Source organism: Prionailurus viverrinus, chromosome C1, assembly GCF_022837055.1.
Source record: "Prionailurus viverrinus isolate Anna chromosome C1, UM_Priviv_1.0, whole genome shotgun sequence".
Classification (NCBI taxonomy): domain Eukaryota; kingdom Metazoa; phylum Chordata; class Mammalia; order Carnivora; family Felidae; genus Prionailurus; species Prionailurus viverrinus.
Genome location: NC_062568.1, coordinates 121,329,371 through 121,342,721, shown reverse-complemented (window position 1 = coordinate 121,342,721; position 13,351 = coordinate 121,329,371). Strand labels below are relative to the sequence as shown.

At 38.3% G+C, this 13,351-nt stretch overlaps 2 protein-coding genes across 4 annotated transcripts in view; one reads left to right on the top strand and one right to left on the bottom strand.

Annotated features, from left to right (window-relative positions):
• Window positions 1-1,793: 1,793 nt before the first annotated feature.
• The window catches only part of GPSM2 (G protein signaling modulator 2), a 47,587-nt gene continuing 36,029 nt past the window's right edge, over window positions 1,794-13,351 (top strand). Inside the window, exon 1 of one of the 2 annotated variants that reach the window (XM_047873725.1) lies at window positions 1,794-2,071. The gene's annotated coding sequence lies outside the window, so the exon portion shown is untranslated. Of the gene's footprint in view, window positions 2,072-2,187; window positions 2,290-13,351 lie in introns of those variants that run through there. The other variant, XM_047873726.1, reaches the window with a different exon arrangement.
• CLCC1 (chloride channel CLIC like 1) overlaps window positions 5,966-13,351 on the bottom strand; it is a 71,302-nt gene continuing 63,916 nt past the window's right edge. Inside the window, exon 12 of one of the 2 annotated variants that reach the window (XR_007155222.1) lies at window positions 5,966-6,130. The gene's annotated coding sequence lies outside the window, so the exon portion shown is untranslated. The remainder of the gene's footprint in view (window positions 6,131-13,351) is intronic. The other variant, XR_007155221.1, reaches the window with a different exon arrangement.

Sequence of the window (13,351 nt, the reverse complement as noted above, 5' to 3'; positions counted from 1 at the left end):
ACATACAGGAGAGGAGAGAGGTGAGTAGGGCAAGATGACTGAGAGCTTTGTGGGCCCTGATAGGGAATTTAGATTTTATTTTAAATCAAATGAGAAATTGAAATGAATGTAATCTAAATGAAAACTAAAAGTTTCAAATAGGAGAGTGACATAATCTGAGTTATGCCTTTTAAAAGATAATTTAAAAACTAATTTAGGGGCGCCTGGGTGGCGCAGTGGGTTAAGCGTCCGACTTCAGCCAGGTCACGATCTCGCGGTCCGTGAGTTCGAGCCCCGGGTCGGGCTCTGGGCTGATGGCTCAGAGCCTGGAGCCTGTTTCAGATTCTGTGTCTCCCTCTCTCTCTGCCCCTCCCCCGTTCATGCTCTGTCTCTCTCTGTCCCAAAAATAAATAAACGTTGAAAAAAAAATTAAAAAAAAAAAACTAATTTAACTTGAATAAGATGGAGATAACTAATACCAGTGATAGAAAGTCTTATGTGTAAGAGAAGATGTGCAGGCGGGAAATGATTTATTTTTGGACATGTTGAATTTGACATAAGGCACTGCCTTTGTGGTTTTCCTATCAACACCCAAAAAAAGAATTTATGAGTAAGATGGTATTATAATACCTACCTCTGAAATGTTACAGCCATCTAATTCAGTTGTTATTTATAAGTACCTGATATTAAAGGTAGTTGTCGATAATAAGTACCATATATTAAGCAGTCAGACACTATGTTAACTCCTTAACAAAACTTACCTCACTGAAGCATCACAACCACCCTCATATTACAACAGGATTTCTTTCCCCTGTTTTACAGCTGAGGAAACTAACGCTAAAGAAGGATAAGGAACTCGTTTAAGGTCAATCAGCCTATAATTGGCAGAGATGGAACTCGAATCCAGGTCTAGTCTGATGCCAAGGCTGTTATTTTAACCAATTTGCAGCAATACATTCCCAGCAAGAGAAATGCTGCTTGGATCACTGGTTATGGCCATCATTCAGAGAGATACTGAAAGTGGGGATTTCTCTAACACCTCTTTAAGCCTGCAGAAACATGTAAATTTCATTTTGGTGGAGAAATAGTTGAGAAATAATCTAATTAAATTCATCTGATTCTTCAGCCCAGAGAGACTTGCTATTTTTGTGAAAAACTGAGACCAATTTTTTGGTTAAACATGACGTGGAGAGGAGGTGCACGGAAATAAAACTACTCTTCCCAGTGTGTTTGGAGTGCATTGGCCTGAAACTGAGTAGACTGCCACCCAGTTTTCCTGGGAACCGGCAACTCTGCAGTCAACACAAGTTTGCTTTCCTAACAGATGGAAACGCCAGAATTGTGACAGGCCCGCAAGAACTGAGGCTGCCTTGTTCGACTTTGACACGGGTCCCTCTGTTCCTGTCACAGAGCCCTCTTTTTTCTTAAATATCCCGCATATGCCGCTTGGGAAACTCGTTCTCCGGGCCGTCGGAGCTTTAAGCGCAGATCGCGTTAGTTCTCGGCGCCCACCGTCTCTGAACATTTTGCTGGGAGATATTTATCGCTCCACCCTTCAGCGTCTGAAGAAGAAATAATAGTGCAGTTGCAACTTGACGGTTGAGGATAGGCCCCGGAGCGGCAGGGGGCCAAGCCCCCCAAAGCCTCCCTCAGCCCAGTTCCCCTCCCGCACGCCCGTCCGGGACCCCAGAGGCAAAAACGCCGTCGCCGGCCCCGCCCCTCCTCCCCCACGCCGGCCATTGGCGGGTCCGAAAGACGCGGGGCGTTGTCGGTTTGAATGGAAGAGACGAGCTGGGGCGCAGGCGCAGAGGAGGGAGCGGCGGAGGCCGGGCGGTGTTGCGGGACCCCTTGGACCGGGGAAGGAAGCGAGGGGGGCGAGGAGAGCCGCAGGAGCTCTGGCTCACGTGACCCGCAGCGAGCTGGGGCGGGGGCCGCGCGCCTGCCTGCCGCTGTGCCCCTGCCTGGTGAGGCGCCCGCGGCGCGCGGACTCGCCTGGGGGAGGGGCCACAGCCACCCGTCCTTCGCCCCAGGCAGCCGCTGCCGCAGCTCAGTGGCGTCCGCCGCGTTCCCGGGACTCGCCGGCCCGCGGGAGGTGAGTTCTGAGGCGTCTGAGGGCGCCTCGCGGAGGGAACTGACGGGGAGGGTCGGGTGTGTGCGGCACGGTGGGGTAGGCGGTGGGTTCAGGGTCCGGGGTCCCGGGGCCGTCCGCTTTGTTCGAGGTGGTCGGCGGGACAGGCGGGGACAGGCGCTGCCAGGGACCCGAGTGAAGAGACCAGAAACGGGATGGGGAGTAGCTGGCTGATGTGCGAGGTGCTTTCTTGTTGAGAGATTTTTTTTAAGTTTTTACAAGTTTAAGAGCTTTGTTCCCTTTTTAAAATAAAAAGTATGATAGGGTACAGCGACTCCTCACGCATTCTGAGTGTAACAAACAGTGGCTTAAAACCCCGAACGCCTGTGGAATTAACCCGAGGCAGACAGCATTCACTTGTAGTCTTGCGCTTGCCGACTGAAGCCGGCAGTGTTTGTCGGACACCTGCGTCTCCTTCGTTTTCAGTTCGCGAATTCTGGGCACAGACTTGTCGAATTACCGTAGAAATTGGTAGTTGCTGCGGAAAGTTTTCGCAAGCAGAGAATGTTGAGAAAGCCCTTACCGAAAATCTATAAAAAACCTACGAAGAGTAAAAAGTGGAAAATCTATACTTTCCTTGCTTAAATGGTAACTAGTTAGATCGTGTTAACTAGTAGCATTTGAACTCTGCTCAAGAAAACGAGTAAGGGTGGCAATTTTATTTGCCTTCATGCATAATTTAAGCCTGCCACAGAGTTAAGCGGAGTAGGTTCTTGGCTTTCCTTTCTGCCGGCTTGTGTTGGAAGCTCTCGTGGTGTGTGTGGGGGGGGTTAATGTACCAACCCAGCTGAATTTTCAGGCTGCCACTTTAGGAGGGTGCGCGAAGATTTCCGGTCTGATAACCACCGCTGTGATTACCTCAGATAAAAACCACTTTTGCTAGGGTTGTCCCTGTTGGAGAAACAGCTTTAGTTGGTTTTTCTGCTGCCTCCTTCTAAACAAAGGACGATCGCTGTTGGTTGACCCGGGCGGGTGTGAGAAGAGTGAGGGCTCGGGACGGGGACAGTCTCGGACCTCCTCTGCTTTACACCTTTTACCGTGGATTCATTCAGGCAAGCTCTTTCTTTAGGCTGTTATTTATAATATAAGCAGTGGAGCAGATACAAAGTAAAAAGTTGTACGATATTGCTGTAGAATCATTTCCCCCCAAATCTGCTTTGGCTAGATCAGCAGTTTAGCTGTATTTTCTAATGTTATTAAGTCAGGCATGAAGTGTTACAAATATTATATTTTAATATAAATTCCAGACTTGGTGCTAGGCTAATTACAACGAAGATCGCCTATAGTGATTTTGTAAATGGCCTTGTACTTAAGCATAGAATATGTCTGAGATTTACCCAAACAGTAAAATTTTGTAATTTTCTGGAATTCAAAAACCTGACGCGGATTTAGATTAGTCTTAATAGTAGACATTTTAAAAAATGACATCTATCATTATTACTACTATACTTTATACTTTTGTTAAGTACCAGAGCCAGGCACTGGGTTAGGTACTTTATAAATCCTATCTCTCATCATCACAACACATGTTGCATAAGTGTCATTATGCCCAAACCAACTCTGAGAGTTTAACTAGCTCAATATCACATAACTAATAAGTCATTGTGCTAGGATTCCAACTGTGGCCTGATCCCAGAGCCCTCACTGTGTTGCTTCTGTGCGATTGTTTAAATCTCCTCCAGATCTTCTCTGGATTCCATTTGTAGGGACATAATTCACTTTTAAGATGCCTTTAGGTGTTGTGTGTTGGTAACCATGCAGAAATATTTCAGTCCTCCTTTTAGGACACCTGTCTTCCTTTTAGGACCTTTTAAATCATGTAACACTTTCAATATCCTTTAATCATCTATTTTATAAAGACAGTAAAAAATTGAGTAAAACTTTTCTGAGGTATTTACATGAATATGAATTTACTCTTTACTGTGGAGCACATATGTGTTAAGGCCCAGTTTTCTCACTATTCTAGGATTCTTTGCCACTTCATAGTTCTTCTTCACAGGCAAGAAATCAAAAGTTTGTTGACCATCAATTCTGTGCAAAGCAATTTGCTTGGTGTTTGTTGTGAGATGACAAGAGAAAATTTCCTATTCAGTAGTTGCTTCTGGAATTATTCCAAAACTTTTCTTTAAAGTTTATTTTATTTTGAGAGAAAGAGCAATCAGGGGAGGGGCAAAGAGAGAAGGGGAGAGAGTCCCAAGCAGCCTCCCTGCTGTCAGCACAGAGAGCCCCATGAGGTGCTCGAACTCACCGTGGCATCTTGACCTGAGCTGAAACCAAGAGTTGGATGCTAAACTGACTGAGCCACCCAGGTACTCCTGGAATTTTTTTTTTTTTTTAATATTTATTCATTTCTGAGCGAGAGGGTGTGGGTGGGGGAGGGGCAGAGAGAGAGAGATCAGAGGATCTGAAGCAGGCTCTGAGCTGACAGCTGTGGGCCTGAAGCAGGGTTTGAACTCAGGAACCATGAGATCATGACCTGAGCTGAAGTTGGATGTTCAACCGACTGAGCCATCCAGGTGCCCCGCTTCTAGAATTTTTTGAAGTATCTGTCTTCTTTCTCCATGTTCTACCGTATGCATTGCTGCCAGTTTATCTTACTAACACAGACCCAACTTTGTTATTCCTTCGTTGAAAAAATTACAGGGTTAAATACAAGGCCACATATATATTCACAGCCCCTAATACTTTAATGTTTGTTTATTTTTGAGAGAGAGAGTGGGGGGGGGGGCAGAGAGAGAGAAACAGACAGACACACACACACACACACACACAAAGTCTGAAGCAGGTGCCAGACTCTGAGCTGTCAGCACAGAGCCTGATGCAGGGCCTGAACTCAGGAAACTGTGAGATCATGAGGTACACTTTAGTACCTTCTTAGACTTGTCTTTTCCTACTCCTAATCCAGTGTGCTTGTCCTGGGCACACATTCTGTGCATTCCTACCTCCTTGCTTTTGCTTGAGTCATTTCCCTGTGACTGGAATGCCTTTCCTCCATTTGCCTAACAAGGGTCCACCCATCCTTTAAGGTGCAGTGTGGGTTCCTTGCTTCCAAAAAGCTTTCCCTGGTCCTTTTTATTTAGAATCATTCCAGGAGCACCCAGGTGGTTCAGTCGGTTACGCGTAGGACTCTTGGTTCCACTCAGGTCATGATCTCACAGTTCAGTGAGGTTGAGCCCTGTGTTGGGCTCTGCGCTAACAGGGCGGAGCCTGCTTGGAATTCAGTCTCCTTCTCTCTCTCTCTCTCTCTCTTCCCTTCCCCCCATTCTCTGTCTCTCTCAAAATAGATAAACCTAGAAAAAAAAAATTAGAATCATTCTTACCATATCTCATAGCATTACTGAATTGACTAAGCACATTTAAAAAAAATTATCATTTTTATTTATTTTAATTGAAATCCAAGTTAATTAACATACAGTGTAATAATGATTTCAGGAATAGAATTTAGTGATTCATCACATATATAACATCCAGTGCTCATCCCATGAATAATCATATTTTTTCACAGGATAGTGATAACATTTGGAAGAAGATAAAGTTATATTTTCCTATAAAGAATTCTAAATTCAAACTGTCTAGGGGCCCTTATAGACATTTTTAACCATTGTGCGTTTGGGATTTATTTCTACTTAAAAATTTATTTGAAACCAGTTATGCCTCTTTAAAGTCCTTCTGTTAAGAGAACTAGTTTGTTGTCACTTAACTCTAGAACAATGCCTAATACAAAGGACCACTTCTGTTCACTACTGAGTTTTTCATGTATGTATTGATTTAAGCTGATGACTCACCAACACAGATAGTACTAAATAGCTATAAGTCAATATTCTCTGGTAACTTGGTAACGAGTTTTTCTTTGAGTTGTGTTCTCCTCGTTCTATCTCTTCTGTCTCTCTTTTTTTTTTTTTTTTTTTTTTTTTGGGCACAGCAGTGTCTTCAAAAGCTGTATTTTTAATTTGTTTCTTTGAGCTCCAATTAACTGCATCATGGTTGTCCAAAATTTATATAGGCCCTAAAAAAGAAAAACACCTAAATAAACTTACTTACTTTATTTATTCATTCATTCATTCATCCATTAACAAAAAGATTACAGATCAGAAAGGGCAAGAACTAATATATATACACTTAAGGGTTTTGTTTTCTTTTGGTAGAAATTGGGCTTAGTGTAAATTGTCAGTGTTTTTGGATTGCAGACATATTCTTGTGATCTCTTGGTCTTTTAACCTGAGTAGTCATTTGGAAAGCACTGAATATATAATTGGGAATGATGAAAATTTAGAATGTGTTTTTTTCCTCAGTCCTTACAATGTCTTTTGTAACTTTGGTATTGTAATACTTCTATGAGTCCCATTTTTATGTGTTTATAACAGTTAACTATAAATCATTTTTCTTATGTGTCTCATTGAAACTCAGAAGATTGTTAATTTTCTAATAGATTAAAAGGACTATATTTAACATTGTTTTGTAGGGGAGAAAATTAACATTATTTGTAAACTCTGGGCTTTAGTTTGATGAGAAAACCGAGTAATAGGGAGAAAAATACTAATTTTATCTAACGAACATACCTATTCCTTTACCTATATTTTTAAATATAAAGTCTTGTGCAGCAGTACTTGTGATTCAGTAACTGCTTTGCAGGGAAAAAAGGAAACCAAGATTAGGGATGTTACATAAAAGTAATCTGTCTTTTGTCCTTGAAATTTTTAAACAACCATTTCATCCTCTTGAATTATTGTAATCACTGAGGATTGTAATTACAAAACAGCAGTTTTAATGATTGGTGTAGTGATTGGCATAATTCAGATTGACTCCATGTATAGTATAAAAATGGAGCCCCTTTCTAGTTTATCACCCCCCAGAAAAATCTTCAATATTCTTCCTGATTTATCATGGCCTGCCAAACCAAAGACACTGAGTTTGCTCATGCAGTAATTATTATATCCATAGTGCTTTGTGTGGAGACTTTTGGAAACTGCTGTTGACCTACAAACATTCAGCATTTCTCATACAAGTAGATGCATACTTGGTCCTTTCTCGCTGTTTAACAACAATGCTAAGATGAAGGTTTGAAATATTCAAATCTTTTTCTTCTTCTACATTACATTTTCTTTTAGTATTTATCTAATTTGAAATTTCATATATATTTGTATTTGGTTATCCAGGAATAATTCATTGGAGTCTTTAAGTATAAATTTTCCCCATCAAAAAAGGAAGATTATGCGTAGTTTAGTTGTTTAGAGTGGTGAGCTTTTAGTTGTAAACATTGAAAACATGAAAAGGAATTCTTACTGTATATCATTAAAATTGTTTAGGTTATAGTACTCTGAAATGGTTGCATTTGTTGTTTTGACATTTCTAAAGGCCATAGCTCTGGATATATGTATACACACACACACACGTATATCCAGATTTTTTTTTTCTTTTTTTTTTTGAGAGTGTGTGAGCATGACTTCGGGAGAGGCACAGAGCAAGAATCCCAAGCAGGTTCTGCACGGTCAGCAAGGAGCCCGATATGGGGCTTGAACTCACAAACTGTGAGATCATGACCTGAGCCGAAATCCAGAATCAGATGCTTAACTGGCTGAGCCACCCAGAAGCCCCTGGATCATAATATATTTTTTTAACCTGCCAAGAATAAAAATGAGAATGTTGCCTGGGTGGCTCAGTCTGTTAAGCATCTGACTCTTGGTTTCAGCTCAGGTCATGATCTCGCTGTTGGTGAGTTTGAGCCCCACATCTGACTCTGTGCTGACAGCATAGAGCCTGCTTGGGATTCTCTCTCTCTCTCCCCCTGTCTGTCCCTTCCCTCCTTGTGCATGCGTGCTGTCTCTGTCTCTCTGTCTGTCTGTCTGTCTCTCTCTCTCTCTCTCTCTCTCTCAAAATAAACCAATAAACTTAAAAATAAATAAATAAAAAAGTTTGAAATAGTGCCTTTAGTTTGCATAGATTTGCTATCTTTCATAATGACCTTGAGGATTAATTTCAAATACACTTGGAAAGCCTTCTGACTGGTAGTATACCTTTTTAAGATTTATTTGGAATCTAGAACCATTAATCTGTTCTTTGAATTTTATTCTATTTATTTAGCTGATTGATAGTCACAAACAGCTCATTAGAAAGTTACACTGTTACATAGCAGTTACCCTGTTAGCTATGCTTGTTTTCTAAACTAACTTGGCCTACTGTCTCACAGACTAACATTGATTGTTGCAGATTTAAAAATTTACAATAAATTAAGACTTAGCCTTAATTGGAGTATGTATTTGGGATTATGTATTTGCTTAAGGAAAATTTTATTCATACAGTTTTACAGCATAATCTGGTAAATTTGCATTTCTCCAGAATGATAGAGAATAGAATGATTCGCTTAACTAAGCACTGTGATTATTTATTTTATTAACTTGGGATCTTGTAAAGTAATTTACATTTGCTATATATGACAATTATCAGTTGATACTAAAACCATGTTCAACACTATACATAGATTATATATGGATACACACACAGGTATAATTTTGAGCTAACTTTAGTTCAGAGTATTATGTAAAAATTCGGTTATAGTATTGGTTTAGAGATTGAGTATGTTGAAAAAAGAATCAGAACTTTTATGCATGGCTTTAATTTTTATTTCATTGCACTTTCTCTTTAATTTTGCCGCTGACTTATTGCAGGATTAACATTTAGATCTCATTGGTACTTTAACAGTTTTTAATGTAAATTGTGCAAAAATTCAGTAAATGTCGGTCACTCAGTTCTACTTTTTTACCCTTAAGATTCTTTCCCATTTATCAAACTTTATATGATTTCAAATTATCTCGTTTGATATCTTTATTTTTTCCAGCTATTATTTGTGAATATAGGACTTTACCAAGTACAAGTTTAAAAGAAGTATTACACTTTTCCCTCCTCAAAGTCTAAGACTCCATTTTCTCGCCTTGGACGTATCCCTCTTGCAATCCGATTTGTCATTCACTGTGCAATGCTACTGTTCCATCTACCTTGAAAATTGGAAATATTGGCGTGCTCTTTGTTACTGCTTGACCTTTACTTCTCGTATCTAATCAGTGGCCATTGTTTTTCATTTTTCTTTAGGTATTCCTAGCTAGATTACCTAATCAAGTACCCAGCCATTCTAGGGTTTGACTTCCCTTGCTTTAGGCACTAATTTCCCTGGTCAGTCATGTATTCTCATGTCAAAATAATTTTTCTTGCTTTTATTTTGTTCCCTCAGCACCTGCCACACTAAAACCAAGCTCTGAACTTTTCTCTCTATTGGACTTTATTTTGGCATTCTTTTTTTATTACCCCCATTATTACTGTGATGTGTATTTGTTATAACCTGTACCCTTAAGTCTAATATAAAAGAACTTCATTTTAAGTGTGTTCTTGATTCTTTGTACATATTTATCCCTGCCCAAATTGTTAAAGGGCTACTGTATCTGACTTGAAACATTACAATTGAAAGGGATTTGGAGAATTTGTTGCTCCTTACAGGGAATTACTAGGATAAAAAGTTTAAAGAATTTAGATTATCTAACCAGGAGGCAAAAAAAGTAAGTTATATTTATTGTCTGATGAGTGTTACCAGTTTATAGAGATACTTAAAGAATCAGACCAGAGGTTATCGGCATTTAAGTTGGATAGTTTGAATAAATTGAAAGAAAGGACAAATGATAATGCATGTAACTGTGTACTATGTTTCCGCATCGCTTAGTTTGCAAATATTTTACTATTGATGGAGTAAAGTAAGGATAGGATTTATTGTTTACTCTGATTACATACCTTGGACAGTGCCTAGAAGTCCACCTAGCTGTGTAATGGGAGTCTGCCTATTTTGACTTCCTAATCAGGTAATTAAAAGCGAGGCTGGGACGCCTGGGTGGCTCAGTTGGTTGAGCATCCTGCTTCGGCTCAGGTCATGATCTCTCAGTCCCTGAGTTCAAGCCCCGCGTCGGGCTCTGTGCTGACATCCCGGAGCCTGGAGCCTGCTTCTTGTTCTGTGTTTCCCTCTCTCTGCCCCTCCCCTGCTCATGCTCTCCCTCTCTCTCGACCTCTCAAAAATAAATAAATATTTTTTAAAAAATTTAAAAAAAATTGAGGCAATCAGAATTATATACTAGCTTATCTTTCAATATGCTTTTGTCAATTTCTAGCATATAGAAAAAAATATATATCTTTCTCTTCATTTCTGTATGGTCAGACCAAAAGATGCTGAGGGTTTTTGTTAGCAGTGAGGTTTTAGGAGCATTGTTTTTTAAAACCTGGGAGATACTACTAAGCACATATATGTTCCTCGTAAAGTATTAGTTATAAGTCTTAATGGAGATTGGAGGTTAAATTTGATGACTTCTTAATATTCTTTCAAACCTATAATTTCCATTCCATTTCCTGGTCCTGTCATTAAATTTTCTTATCCTAATGAACATAATTTAATATTTATTACAGATTTTATTACTGTCACACTGGTAATATATAAACTGTGTGTTAAATATGAAGTGGGTTAACTCTGTAATGTGGAGCGTAAATGAACACATTGTTACTAAATCAGAGAGTTCTTTCAGAATTAATCATTGAATCAAGAATTACTTGTTCAGTGAATAATTATAAGATAAGAAATGCTACTTTATTATGGAGATTGTAGATGAAAGAGTGACTTCTTTGGGTATACATTTCTTTTGGGAATAGTAAAACCATGTTATAAATTGTCCATACAGAAATGGTGAATAACACTCTATCTTCTTGCTTGTTTTAATTATTTTTAAAATGTTTCTCTATGCAATCTTAAATAAGGTATTTCACAATTCCATTTATTTACATTTGTTAATTTGACTACATGTATCCATTTTAATAAGTATGAAGTTAATATAGTTTTAATGATTGCTAAAATTTGGAATTTCATAATCTGGATAAAATAACATTCCAATTAAGTTATAACTTAATTCAAAATTTAATTTATTCTAGTACTTCACCTTCTGCCCCATTTTATAAATAACAGCCTAAATAGCCTAAACCGCAATGTGGATAGGGGAAGATCTTTTGGTTGACAGTTTAGCTGTTGTGTAATCTAGATGTACATTGAAGCTATTGCTGTTAATATCTACACTAATAGTGTTAATAGAGTTTTATTAAGGAGGCACAATGGAATTCTGAACAAAAGAAAAAGAAGTTTGTTGTATTAATAGCTGCTACCCTGTCTTTTCATCATCTCTTAAGACACTTTCTTTTGCTGGCCAAGGGAAGGATAAGAGGAATAATATTTTGTGTTTTTTATGTGTCAAACTGGTTATTAATATGAAAACATCATTTCCTCTGGGAAGCTTGTCAATATTCCCAAAGCTAGTCCTTTCCACCTTCTACCTTCTTCCTCCTCAGGAATCCTTACTGCTCTGTTTCCTACTAACCTCTCTCAAACCGTACTTGATTAACAAAGCAGTGGGTATGTGTGATTTAGAGTCTAGTTTGTGTTATAGTTGAAATATTTATTCATTTATTTTTAAAAGTTTATTTTTGAGAGAGACAGAGACAGCCTGAATGGGGGAGGGGCAGAGAGAGAGGGAGAGAGAGAATCCCAAGCAGGCTCTGCACTCTTCAGCACAGAGCCCAATGCAGGGGTCAGACTCATAACCGACAGAGCCACCCAGGCATCCCTAATTGAAATATTTAAAAGGATGATGTGCAAAAGGAATTAGGCTTATTGGATGGAGAAGGGAAAAAATAGGTAGAAATGGAAAGATTATTCAAAGTATGGAACAACTTTCTAAAAGGACTATTCAAAATTAGGATTAGCTGCCTTAAGACTTTTCCGGGAATGAGGTAGTAAAATGTTAGACTAATTTACCTATAGTGTTGTTTATAACATTGAGATTCCAGGACTTAATAATTGTGTGTGTGTGTGTGTGTGTGTGTGTGTGTGTGTGTGTGTGTGTTTATAAATTACATCTATTTATATATACACATACATATATCTTCTTTGCTTCTGTCAGTTGTTACCTTAGAAGTTACAGTTTATATCTGACGTTCTGTAGTTTCTCTGTGATAGATCTGGGTATGGGATTCATTTTTATTTATCCTGTTTAGGACTTAGTGTGCTTTATCAATCTGCTAATTCAAATCTGTCTTCAATTCTGAAAAATTCTCTTTATCACTGAAGATTTTGCCTTTACTTTTCTTTGTTTTTTCCATCTAGTACTATAATTAGACCTCTGTCAGAGCCTCTCATTTTGTCTTCCTGTTCTCTGAACTGCTCTTCAGTGTTTTTTTGTCTATTTAATCTATTTGTGAATGTCAGGATAATTTCTTCAGATATCCTTCTAGTTCACTCATTCTCTCTTTAGCTTATCTGCTGTAGTTTTTAACCAGTACATTGAGTTATTACTACCAATGTTCATAACAGTACTTTAGTAGTAGCAAAAAATCCAAAAATTACAATCCAAATGCCCATCAGTAGCAGAATAAAAATATATTTGGTCCACAGCAGTAAAAATATGCAAACTGTAGTTATGTGCAACAAGATGAATCTCAGAAACATAATGTTAAGTAAAACCACATAAAACTAAATGATATGATTTTTAGGCCTATATAAGCATTGTACAAAAGTTATAAAGACAAGAAAGGAATAATGAACAAAGTTCAGTTTAGAGATCACCCTAGAGGGGAAAGGAAGATGTGATGGGTTAGATTGAGGCACCCAGGAGACTTCAAAGGCAGTGATAATATTGTTGTTTTTCTTAAATTGGGTGGTGTTTATATAAATGTTATGTTATTCTACTATACACATATTTTCTAAATTTCTTTTGTACTTAATAGTAATAAAAACATTTTAAAGATCTTAAAAAGTAAAAATAGAATATGCTCTGAGAACAAAGGAATACAAATATAATCTAATGATCAGCACAAATATAGTGAAGACATAAATTTAAAGTTTGGATTTGACTTGTTCGAATAATTACCAATTTTTCATTTAACTTGTTACAGTAGCAATTTTTAAAAGCTTGAAGTATCATAATTTTGTTTTTAGATACTCTAACACATTCTCCTAAATTTGTGTATAAATAGAAAATAATACATAAAATTATCGTATTTTAGGACGATTTAAAAAATTAAAGTACAGGCCTCAGATGAATCTCATCTATTCATTCACATCCTTATTTAGAAGCTGTGTGATGACAGTTAAGCCCTCTGCTGTTTTTCTCCCATGATTGACATGACAGCAGTCTGTGTGATTATGTACGGCTTGGAATTACTTTAGGT